The following is a 13,345-nucleotide window of genomic DNA, read 5'->3' on the forward strand; positions in this document are numbered from 1 at the left end:
AGTCCAGTAATAAGACAAAATAGCAACATAAAGCAGGAAACCCTAAGTAAGCGAACCAAAGGTAAGAGTGGCAAGGAGAAATTCCCTTAGAGCTGGAAGAATAATCCATTAGAGGAACCAATTAAGACTCACAAGGGGGACCCACCCTTCTTTAGTAAAAAAAAAAAAACACTGAGAAATGATTAATAACTGGTAAAAAGTCACCAAGCATAAAACGTTATGCTTGGATGTACTGATATAATCATAGATATGCTTAGCAGTAGTAATGTTAAGAAAAATTTAATGATGATGGTTAATGGTAGTAATAATAATAATAATAGCGGCAATTACAAGATAAATAGATTTGATTCTAAGCCCAGTAAAAAAAAGTAGGAGAGGAGGGGTTATTGACTTTAGATGGGTGGCATAAATTAATATGAATAGTTATAATAATAAAAAAAAAACACTTTGATTTGGAATGAAAGAGATGGGACAAAGTAAAACAAAACAATAAAAAATAAAATAAAATAGAAATTGTCAACAATAAGACCTTACTAAAAAAAAGACAGGAACAGACTATTAGTGTGAATTAGATGTTCATAATATCAGGGCTAAGAATGCAATACATTACCACATTTACCATCGATGAGATGAATACGGAACTGTTAAATTAAGTTTTAATTGTTAGTTAAACCATTATTTATGCTCAGTGGTTATATATATATATATATATATATATATATATATATATATATATATATATATATATATTATTAAAAATTTAATTACCATTTTACCTTTTTTGCTTAAAGACAGAAATACTAGAGATTTGGCTATTTTGTGAACTTGACATTAGGCTTGGACATTAACATATATGTGATCAAAGATTATTGTTTATCGAATTATCACATTCTTTTTGTGATATTAAGCATCTTATTTAAGATAATTAAAAGATTTATTTGTATGTATTTTATTTATGTATTTAAGGAAAACACTGATTCATGTGTAGCTTCAAGTAGTGACTGTTAAAACTATTAAGTAGTAACTTAAAATAAGCGTGTTTGAACATGAAAATACATACTTTCATAAGTTCCCCAAAAAATATGTAAGCATTACATGAGAAATTGTATTTTTGCCACTGAAGTCACCTAAAGTTGTGTAGGGATATTCACGTAGCATTCATCTCCAGGTTAAGGAATTTAGAGATTTAAAAAATGTGTAATGATCAACACTATACAGTACACTAGAAGTACAATTTTTATTCAAAAAAAGGTTTTGATTTTTTCTACACCAGAAACTTAACATTTTACAGCTGTATATGCAAGCTTCCTATTAAAGTTTAGTGTTCTAGTGTTCTAGTTACACAGTTAAGAAGTAGAACAAAAAAAAAAACAAAAAAACATTAGGCTGTCAAATAAGAAGCCATCTTTAGTCTCATGAGAAGGAGAAGTGAGTTAACATTTAACATTTCTGCAAGAAAATATGTTTAAATATGTTTAACCAATTAATAATGGTATATTGGTTCACTTCAGCGGCAGAAGTTGTATTTGACTCCAGAATACCTACAGTAATGCATCACTTCTCTGCCAAAGCAGAGCAGAGGCCTTTTGTAAGTAGTGCAGAGCAAATATTTGTAAATATTTGAATTTAGAGATAAGATGGCACTGCTATGCTAAGAAATGGAATCATTAATTAGAAATGATAATGGAGATTCATTTAAGTGACTGGTTACAGCATTATGACACACTGTTTTGGAGTGGTGCTTATACAGTCCATTGACTTACTTAGGTTCTTTAACACAAAATTAAAAGGGTTTTACTTTGTGAAACCAAAGAGCTTACCATAATATTTTATGGACAGAAGAGAATTGTATATTTCTTGAAACTACAGTCTGTTACTACCAAAGTGATTCACCCAAAAAGACAATCTATTATCAAACATCAATATTCATCCTTGATCGTGTCCATGCTGACATATAGTCATATAATAGTGGACAAGTATTCATTATATCTCCTTAATTTTATGTTGATCTATTTATTATCAGATGCCTATTTTGTACCTACATTTTATTTTATTATTTTAATCAAGCAATAAAATATAGCTCATCCCTCATTTATTGGCCTTGAGTGCACTTCCAGAAAGTTAGATCTTTGTTCTAAAGTGCTTGTGGGAAACCATTTTAGGCAACCACTTTTGCTCTTTTCAGACACAAGAATGGCAGAGAGACAGCCCTGCCCTGCCCTGCTTACTCTCCAAGCCCAGTTATTGCATGCAGAAGTGTTAGGATTGCATCATTGGCTGTGGGGAAAGGCAGTGAGAATTGGTTGAGAGAGAGGGAGGAAAGGACAGACAAAGATAACGATCCACAGAGGGAAGAAGACTGTTTGTGAAATTGCAGCATTTTAAGTTAAGGACATTGGAGTTTGTCTGATGTTGATGTTAAAGAATGCTTAAAAGATTAGTACTGAAACCATGATATTTAGAACACAAGGAGCAATCTGTTTATTGTGCATGGTCTATTTTGTAAATTGTTTTTAAGAAGTTAGAAAGAGAATATATATATATAGCAGTTACATTTGAAGAATGTGAGCTTGTTGTTTCTTGGGTAAAGGGAATAAACAAATATTTAAATTTTTACAGATAGTCAGATGGCTTTATTGTAACCAAAACCTAGCTTCACAAACTTAAATATAGCACAGAAGCACATTTAAGTAGTATGCATATGAATTTAAGTAATTTAAGAAGGCTCTCATATGTCTGGATAGATTATTACTTTAGTTTTGATACTCACATCACTCTTTTATTAATGAACTCCCATAAAAAAAAAAAACAATGGTTAGATATGTATTAAATATGTTTTGAGTCGGAGTATAGGTATTTATAATGTTATATAATTACTTAAATAGGGTAATTGGAGCAAATCTGACCATTTAAAGCAAACATATAAAAGCTAGAGGCTGACCTAATTACATCTAACCATATCAATGCAATGATGGCGCTGTTGCATAGTATGGAGACTATCTCTGCCCTTCCTCTCTGCAACTTCCAGCCTCCAGCCAAGTCAGGTCAGGCTGTATTTCATAATCCTGGGCCTTGGCTATGTTTGCCAGGATCTGCCCTGAGTGTGAAAACGCCTGTGTCTGTTCCCAAAGAGGTGCTTCACACACCCTGACTTTGTAAATTACGTGAAGTCTGCAGGAAAAAGGAACAGAAGCCTGCTTACTGTGGCCCTAGAAAGTCAAACTGTATTTTTCTTGACATTGCTAAATGAGTAAGTGTGGGCAAGACTAAAGACACCATGGCTGCTGATAGACAAAAGAAAGAAATAATTGGGATTATTGGGTTACACTGTCTGACTTTGTTTTTTCTTTTTGGTTACTAAATACAGTAGCAGTCAAAAGTAATTGCTCATGGTGTTTAGTAAAACGGCATTTTTGTTTAACGTTAAAGCAGTACTATTCCTGAGTGAGGAGTGGAAAACATTCTAATACAAATATTATTGTAAATGGTATCAGTGTGCTGGTGCACCCATCCATGTAATGTCTAATATATTCATTCTAAAAACAGAGTGATCACATTCACAGCCTCTGAAAGAGCATCCGGCACTGTTTGCTGGTTACCTGAGCAACCACGGTGTTGCTAATGGTGCTGACACAAACATAATTGCTACTGTGACAACTACTGTGAAGATATATATGAACAGTAAGATATCAGAACGGCAAATTCAAGAGAGCACTCTTGAGTTCTTTTTAAAAACAGGATGAACACTGGTTGGACTTTTGAAAGGTGGCAATTGTTCTGTGGTCTGAAAGGATTAAAAAGTGATGGTCTTTTTTCTTGCCATGCAGGTAAGATATTTTATTTTTAATGACTAGCTACTAAAGCAGGCAGCCAATCATTGCTGTGGGTTTTATGTGCACCCTCGTTACAGTACAGTACAGTACTGTTTTATTACATGTACAGCAACTTAAATCTTTTGGACTCCGGCCACTGAGGTAATGGCTTGGGATTCGAACTTGCGACCCCCAGATCATAGGGGCAGCGCATTAAATCGCTGAGCCACCTGGAGCCCGCTAATGCTTTTTTTTCCTGTTTGAAAAAAACAGAGCTAGTCACTACTCTCAAATAATTTGTAGTTGTAGTTGTATGTAATGTAGTTTTTTAAACACAACCTATATGGCCGCCTGACAGAGCGAATGCTTTATGGAGCTTCTGGACACATACTAACCACCTGTACTCTTATAGCCAGTATTTTATCTGTGGCTCAATGAACAAGTGTTTTTCCGTATTGCTGCACCTCAAAGTAAGCCTTTAGACTTCATTTTACCCATTTATGTTTATTGGACATAATTCTACATTGTATTTTATCATAAATAAATAAAAACACTTAAACACAATACAGTTTCACGTGGCAGTTTATTCACATTTTACGTTTACATTTTTGTCATTTAGCTAACGCTCTTATTCAGAGCGACTTACAAGATTACTCGTATTACAGCAGAGGGCCAATGTTGTGTTAGGAGTCTTGCCCAAGGACTCTTATTGATGTAGCGCAGCATAGTCACCCAGACCGGGAATCGAACCCCAGCCTCCCACAAGGTGTGGTAGCTCAGTGGCAGGTAGTGGTGTTATCTGTTGTGCCACACCAACCACAATTGACCTGCATTAAAAGTTAAAAACTTTTACTCTTAACTGAAAAGTTACTATTGTGAATATACAGCTCTGGAAAAAATTGAGAGACCACTTTTTCACTTTTTTTTTCATTTTTTTTCTTGAATTTGCATCTATACGTGTATGGCAGTCATTTGATTCCAGGCATTTCATCAAACAAAGCTGGGTTACCTGAGTTTGCATACTATGATCGGCTTAAAGTCACCCAAAAGCAATGTGAAAGACTAGTGGCGAGCCTGCCAAGACATGAAAGCTGCGATTGGCAGTCAATGTTATTTTTGAATGCTCTCAAAATTTAAATATTAGTACTGTGTTGTTTAAATTTGAATAATAACTTAATTAATTGCATAGTTATTGCAATGATTTCTTTGCATTACATGAGCAGTTGTTTTTGAGCAGTTGTTATTTTCAAATCCACTTACTGAATGTAAACCTGCAATGATCAGATTCATCCATATGGAAAGGAGACCACACTGCAATACATGTTTTAAAAGTACTTAAAAGTAAGTTTTCTTTTGCAATTGATCATTATAAAAACATGTAAGCAATGCTGGTTTGACTGCCAGTGTAGTTGTGTATGAGTCTTAGATCATTAGCCCAGGGAGTGTTATGTTTTCTAGTATGAAGTCACAACTGCGCTCCCTTTCTCTCTCTCCCTGCCTCCCTTCTATATCCACTCTCTGGAAGAAATTCCTTAGTGTCTGAGACCTCTGGCTGGGGGCCATTAGTAGCTTGCTAAGAGGCTTCCTGTTCCAGTACCCCTCCCCACCTATTCTTCCTGCCCACTCTCTGCTTTTCACTATTTTTTCTCCCCTTTGCCATTTGTGATCACACAACCCTTTCTTGGGCAGGTGTCCGGTCTTGGCCATGCTTTTAGTGGAACAATTGTCCCATCTTTGCCCTCCCTTCTTTGTTTTAGCCGAATACATAATATCCCATATACTTACAAGCAATTATTCACAGATAGAAAAGGGAACAAAGTAGAACAACATTTTTGATGTGTATCAGAGGATTTGCATTAAGAAACACTGAGAACATTTATTTAAATAAAATAAAGCATAGACAAGGGCTGTTTCTATGTATACAGTTTTGACCAAGGGAAGGAGGTAAGGAGGTACGATGGAGGGAAAAAGGAGGGAAAGAGCGAGAGGGGCCCTTCGAAGGCGAAGTGGAAACTGAGGTTTCCTGTCTGAGAAGGTGGCTGACTGAGGCAGAGGGGAGCAGGAAAAATCTCTCAGCTTCAGGACTGTGTGTGTGTGTTAAAGGAGGGGGGTGGACATAGTCTGTGGTTTGGGTGTGTTTGTGTATTTGTCACTGGAGGTGGGGTCAGTCTGCCTTAGGGGAGGTCAGGTGGAGGAGTGAGAAAGTAAGAAGGAGACATAAATATTTGGGTGATTATTGTGAGAGCAGTAAAATAGAGTACAAAACTAGCACAAAGTGAACATTTAAATTAAGTCCACAGCATTACCTCTGTGTTTTGCCACATGATCTTCTCAGAGAAACACAAGTCTGAACCCAGCACTTTGAGAATGGTTCTAGAAGTGGTATGTCCTAGGAATAGTCAGTTACATTTATGGCCAAGGCAGCATAGTTCTGTACAAAAGAACACATGCAGAAATGCAATCATTATAAATATGCAGTGGGATCAGATATACCCCTAGGAATCTTTTGGTACACATACATAAAATGATCTTCAGTGTACTGCCCCCACCCCGGTGATACAGCATTATTTAGTATGTTCATTTTGTGTCTGACCATACACATAACTATAAAAAACACTAATGTGTATATTTCCTCAGAACTACCCTGTCAGAATTCTGACAGCCTTCTGCAACTTTTACTGAAAGAGATCACTTACACAACAGGGTTGGCACAACAGGGCATAGATGTTTCACTGCATCCTCCCCTTTAGTTCCCTGCACACCACTCCATCCTTGCCCACCCTGAGATTCTTCGTCCAGCTGCGTGGTGTATGTTTACCCTGCAGGGGAGAAAGTGAGAGAGAGGCTCGAAGTGGGTGCTGAAAGGACAATGTGGCCTTTCAAAGACTTGCCGACCTGATGGCACTGTGAGGAAGTCCACATGGGACATAGCGACATTCTTTCCACAAACTTCACATGCACCCGCCACCCTGCTACGCTGGCCCTCAGAGCAAGTGCTCTTTTCAAGTGCTTTTGCCACACAGAACACTACTCTGTGTGTTCTGAACAGGCCATCACAAGTCTCTTAGTCACTGAAGAGGTATCCTGAGGTGAATAAACTTCATCAGCATGTCATCAGTCAAAAATGCAGTAGTCATAATTAAATGCTACGACAAATTAAAACAGTTAATCAAACACAAAAATGCAATATGTATTACAGCTGTCTTTAGGCATAGACCAGTAATGGTTTACACATGGAACCTATAACCCATGTGAAAAGGCCTTTTGTTTTGAGCCCTTAGGGGCCTTTTCAGCCCAGATCCGTGTGGTGCAGAGTGTGACGCTAGGTGCTTGCAAGGATGTTTTTACTGCATTAGGAAAGAGGAATTAAATTTTGGCAGACAGATCTGACAGATAAGACAATATAAACGCTAACTTGAGTCAGTTTAAACAAAGGGTGACCCTTCAGGTAGGAGGTGAAAAGTCAGAATGTACATATGTGCATATGAAAGTAAAAGTAGGCCACAAATAGAAAAATTAAAAATGTGAATTAATAATTGTTTTATTTTTTATTAATCTATAGAGTAAGATTTGTGCTGCCAAATTAACCCATAAGAGTCCACCAAAAGTTTTTCATATATAATAGCTGACCAAAACAGGTACTAACATTTTGAATGCCACCTGCAGAGACTAGGAACATAAAATGCATATTGAACATACGAAATTGCAGGTAATAATGCATAAAATTAAGTCAAGATTCCCTGCTTCACACAATTCCCTTGCAGCTGTGGTATTACAAACTCCACCCAGGAACACAAATTGACAGTGTCAGATGCCACAATATGCCACAAAAAACAATGAAATCCAAATGAATTATTAACCAAGGCCTTATCAAAGTCTTTATTCAGATGATTGATTTTACAACAAAAGTCTATAACTTTGTACATTACTGGTATTAGAATGTTGACAACTTTTTTTTCCATTCAGCTAGCAGATAAATGGTTTGTTAATTACAGAAAAGTTTTGAAAACCTGGAGTTAAAAAGGTTTCTTTGGAAAGACATGATGCATTTACTCAATTATGATTTTGTTGTCATATGACAAATTTCCATCACATGCCCTTTACAACAAGCCTGAAGGCTACACCTTAAACCACAAACTAGCTCACTAAATAGTGTATAAAAATATTTGCAATACCATTAAAACGTTTCATAGTGTAGAAATTTGTGGTTTGAGACTGCAAAATACCTATAAAACCTATACACCTATAAAAGTTATAGGTGGAGCAGACAAGAGAGCGCTTACACGTTTAGCTTTTTTAGCCGAGAAAGAGATGTCCAGAAACTGCTACATACTCCAAAAGACTCCAAAAGGCTTTGTTAGAGAGAAAAAATTTAACAGAATGTCCTTATCAGTAGATTATGGGGACGTCAGGGAAGTGTACATTATGGAATCGTTTAACGATTGAGAAATTATTGATAGGCAAAACTCAGTAGGTGGAAATGACCTTATTACATAAAGTGTCATTAAACAAAATTGAGAAATGTATATTTTATTTAAAACCTGACTTACGCAGAAAGTCAATGGAAACATGGATAGAAAAATGCAATTCCTTCAGAAACTCACATCAGAGTGCAGGCTATGGTAGCATAATTATACCTCTTTACTCTGCTTAGCTCCAAGCATGGACGGCTGTAGATAAAACAAATTGCTCATTAACTTCTGTAAAGACAAAATTGTGCGTATATCTCAGACCAAACGTCTTTTTCATTTACACTTAAAATTAATCTTTGACCATGCTCCAAAATGTTATTATTTTAAAACCAGAAACTCTGTTTTATGAGTTGTCAAAAAATGTTTTATCCAAGAGACTGATCACAGTAATAAGATGAATATGAAGATATACAATGAATACAGTTGTGTTACAGTGTTTAATTGTTATTAATTATGCTGTCTTTGCTACTATAGCTGGGGCCTTCTCTTGGGTGGGTGAATGAACTTGGTGACCTCTCTTCTTCCTCTTTTAGATACAGGCACAAGCATGGGTAAAAGCATGTGTGCATGTGTATGGAAAAAGGGGAGATAATAGGCATTTAACTAATGGAACTAAATGGAATTAAATAGTCCAGGTGTACTGTGTGTGATATGGATTTTGAAGCAACAGTACTATGTGAAAATCACCAAAATTGTTGGTACAGTTCTTTGGAATACTGGAGTGGAGGAGGTCCAGTTTATGCTCCTGTGTGTCTGAGAGTAATAGAGTGTGTGAGAAAAAGAGAGAGAGAAAGCAACAACGTTTTGAAGTGTTGTGTGTACTCAGTGAACCTTGTGTGAGAGAGCTATACAGCTGCACAAAAGCTGCAAGGGTCAGACTTTCAGGGTCACAACCACTGTGTGTGTTTGTATATATTTAACTGTGTTTTGGTCATTGTGCAGGAAGTTGCTGTCTGAGCAGTTATCCAGCAGGACTGTGCTGTTCTGCCTAGGAGCTGGTACCTTTAGCAGCATAGGAAGATAGTTTTGTGTGCAATTTATGTGTTGTGTGTGCATGCATGAAAAACAGAGATACCAACATGCATGTTAGAACTGGCTGTGGGTTCTGAAGGCTTGTGTCTTGGGGGAAGTAGTCTGGGCGTGGGTCAGAGTGGCCATCTGGATTGGATTGCAGACATTCTTTCGTGGCAGCATGCAAACAAAGGTCACCAGGGTGGAGCAAACTTAGGGATAAGTGTAATTTTGAACATGTGAATGAGTGTGAATAAGACAATTTTCGATTGTTTGTTTTTTCACACGTCGATTTCAGTTGCAGAATACATGGATGTGGCTTGTAGTGTGTAGATGTGGACAGTAGTATTAGCATTATTTAATTATAATTTAAATCAGGTAAAATCTAGATAATTTCTTTCAGAATTGTTTAAAGTTCCAGTGCAGAAGACATCAGTTCTATGTGTTGTCTCCTCAAAAAAAAGCACTTTAGAAATTGAATTATGCAAGTTACAGGCATATGAAATGAGACATATGATCAGTCCATATATACTATCTGTCCTCATCATCTGTCTCACCATTTAGGACTGAGGATCCTAACTGCTTAGTGGTCTAAGTGGTCTCTCTGTATGCTGGTAACAGATGGCATAGTGTCTTATATAGGGATGTTGTGGACAAAAAATTAACAATGTAAAATGAGGTAAAGGAAAAATGCCAAATAGCACTGTAAAGTTGCACTTCATAATAATGAATTCAAAATAAAATTATTTTTGGATATTATTTTAAACTATTATTGACAGCTTAGTTGGCTAATGTTTTGTACCTTTTTTGAACAGAGAGAAATGTTTAACTGTAACTAGCAAATTTTAAATGAATGAAATACACTTGACCCAAATGGATGTGCAGTTTCTTTTACTAGTGACTGACACATTGCCCATGCAAAGAAAATGTAAAACACATATAAACAGAAATAAAGTAGAACTGGAATTGTTTGGACGTATGTATTTGGCCATCTGATCACAATAAAGAGAAGCAGTATTTAAATTAAAGTATGAGGATCTTCATATAAACTAATCTTAAGTATATACAATTAAAGTGTACTATTAATTTGGTCGTGTGTGTGATGTGGTGATTAATGGATGGTACTGATCCTACCATGTAGGCACATTTTAAAATGATTTGATTTTGGTGGTCTCCATTTAACATTTTTTTGGATAGGGCCTTGTTGTGGCAGAATAGCTTAAGACCTGGTGCTAGGCCTGGAGGTAGTGTTAGCTGATGAGTACTTGCTTGCCAGGCTGTCTACATACTCTGGTAGGCTCAGCCCATAATAAAGACCCCCCCCAACCCACAAGTTTCAGAATAAAAGAGCAATGCAATGACATTACCATTAAGGAATTTGGTGAAGGAAAGCATTTCTTGGTATGTGGAAGGTAACCTTACTGGTAGTAAGAAGCCTGAGCTGGTGCACGAGGTTCCGAGTTATCAATTTAATATAGTTGGCCTCACCTCTATACACAGTTTAGTTTGTGGGACCTCCTCAATAGTGGATAGTCTCTTTCCTACTCAGGAGTTTCTTTGGGTGAAAAGCGCCTGGCAGGTGTGGGGATACTTACAAGTCACTGGCTGGCAGTCACATACTACTAGATCAGAGGCTGGCAGAGGCCTCCAGTGCATTAAAATGTTTGCTGCTGAAGGTGAATCAGTCAATATGCGGGCCAGCACCTCCAAGCCTGAGGCCATTGTTCTAGCCCAAAAAAAAATTTGCATGCTCCCTCCAGGAAAGGATTGTCTAAAGAGTCTTGTTTGGGAGTAGGTGTCATGGAATCAACCTGGCAGTTTAGGTGTGTAGCGGCTGCAGTACTGTACTAGTAAAAGTCATAAAACAAAACTCTCGATTTACTAATCAATCTACTTTCCCAACACTCACCTTGACCATGAACTCTGGGTAATGACCAAATGAACAAGATTGTGAATTAAAGAAAGTGGTCAAAGTTTTCTTCACCAGGTAGCTAGCCTCACTCTTTGTGATGAAGAGCTTTGATATTTGGGAGGGGCTAACCTGTGCTGCACTCTACTATTTTACTATTTGCACTACTCCACTTCCTACTACAATCTCAGTCAAAGTTCAGTCTGTCTGTTACACTGAAGGAACGTTGTTTTGTTTCACAGTGTATTCTGTATATGGTTGAAATGACAATAAAGCCTCTTAATCTGACTAGAAAAAAATAATAACACCTTATGAGAGGGGGCTGTAGTACAAATGGTTTACATTCATGTGGCTTTTGTACCACCTCAACCTACCTTATTTACAACTGAAATATTATCAAATACAAAGTTCAGTTTGCTCACAGGGTGACAAACCAAGTGGGCAAGTGCAATTTTATATTTTTCATTCAATATGTGTTAAATCATCAGTCTTGACAACTGCAAATGTTAAACTAAGCTTTTGGTGAGCTAGCTTAGTTGCAGCTCCACCGAGAATCAGACAGCTTAGTTCAGCTGCTCCTGACTAACTGCTGAACTACCGACACAAGTATTGAGAGTAATAACTTGTCTGAGAGAGTGAAGTCGAACAACTATAATAATAATAATAATAATAATAATAACAATAGTAATATATTACTATTTATTATAATACTAATATTTTCCAGTCATAGCTTTAAACACTTATTTTATAAACCTTACAGTAACTGCAATTTGAATTCCTCTGATTTATGCAGTTAACACTAACTAACATTAAACATTTTAACATTACATTTTTCAGAAATCTTTTGTTATTTATTCATTTATTTAAAACATTATTTAAATTAAAATCTCTTATTGAATCATCAAAAAGTAAAACAACTGAAGCAGTGGCAAACAAGCCTGGATGAGGACGCAAGTTTATCTTGCCACCACACACACAGTGAGTTTTCCAAAGCTCACTGTTACAGAATTGCATCAAAGAGTAGCATCTTGGGGTCACAGAGTCTCCATAACAACATGTAGACACTGTCTACATGCCAACAAGCTGTTTGGCTGCATGGAAAAGCCTTTTCTCACTTACAAGCATAAACGTAAAAGTCTGGAGTTTGCGAAGCGGTACTGGGACCCTGTGCTTTAATCAAATGAGATATAGTTTTTTGACAACAAACACTAAGTGGGTCTGGCATAACACAAAAGATGAGGAACCACACCTCATGCCCACTGTAAAATGTGGGGGGAGGATCGGTAATGCTGTGGGCCTGTTTCTCGTCCAAAGACCCCAGGAACCTTGTTAGGGTGCATGGCATCATTAACTCTTTCGAATACCAGCAGGTCGGGCCGGGTGTCCATTTACTCGGAGAAGGTAAAAAGAGAGGGTTAATTCTGAGAGGAAATTTATGGAGAGCAGAGAATGTTGGGCAGGTCTGACTATAACAGCCTAATTAAAAGGAGAGAGCCAGAAGGTAACACGGACACGGGAGCACCCTGAAAACGCCTGCATCTATCTGCTCCACCGTCAACAAACCTGACTGCGTGTAAGCAGCGAGACGACAGCTCCAGCATCTCAGTGTACTACAATTCCCTGGGTCCGCGAACCCCTGGACCTGCAAACTTTATCTAAAAAACATTAATTACCAAAAGCTAAACTAAACAGATGAGTTTTCAGCTTGGATTTAAAGATTGAAACTGTGTCTGAGTCCCAAACATTATCTGGAAGGTTATTCCAGAGTTGGGGGGCTTTATAAGAAAAGGCTCTTCCCCCTGCTGAGGTTTTCTGAATTTTGGAACGAGTAAGAGTCCAGCACCCTGAGATCTAAGTAGTCTTGATGGTTCGTAATATGTAATAAGATCCTGCAGGTACTCAGGAGCGAGGCCATGTAGGGCTTTATATGTTAATAGAAGAATTTTATAATCAATATGGGATTTAACTGGGAGCCAATGAAGTGCTGATAGAACTGGACTGGACAAATTTTCTAGTTTTAGTAAGGACCCTGGCTGCAGCATTTGGAACCAGCTAAAGTTTATTGAGGTTCCTGCTGGAACAATCTGCCAAAAGTGCATTACAGCAATCTAGCCTTGAGGTAATAAAAGCGTGTACTAGCT

General features: G+C 37.2%; 1 protein-coding gene across 2 annotated transcripts in view; it reads left to right on the forward strand.

Annotated features, from left to right (window-relative positions):
- Positions 1–13,345, forward strand: part of glis2b (GLIS family zinc finger 2b) — a 30,928-nt gene that overhangs the window by 6,873 nt on the left and 10,710 nt on the right. The window contains exon 1 of one of the 2 annotated variants that reach the window (XM_072693091.1): positions 3,641–3,827. The exons of the other annotated variant lie outside the window; for it this stretch is intronic. The gene's annotated coding sequence lies outside the window, so the exon portion shown is untranslated. Of the gene's footprint in view, positions 1–3,640; positions 3,828–13,345 lie in introns of those variants that run through there. 2 annotated transcript variants of the gene reach the window in all.

This window comes from Salminus brasiliensis, chromosome 12 (genome assembly GCF_030463535.1).
Source record: "Salminus brasiliensis chromosome 12, fSalBra1.hap2, whole genome shotgun sequence".
In the NCBI taxonomy this organism is placed as follows: domain Eukaryota; kingdom Metazoa; phylum Chordata; class Actinopteri; order Characiformes; family Bryconidae; genus Salminus; species Salminus brasiliensis.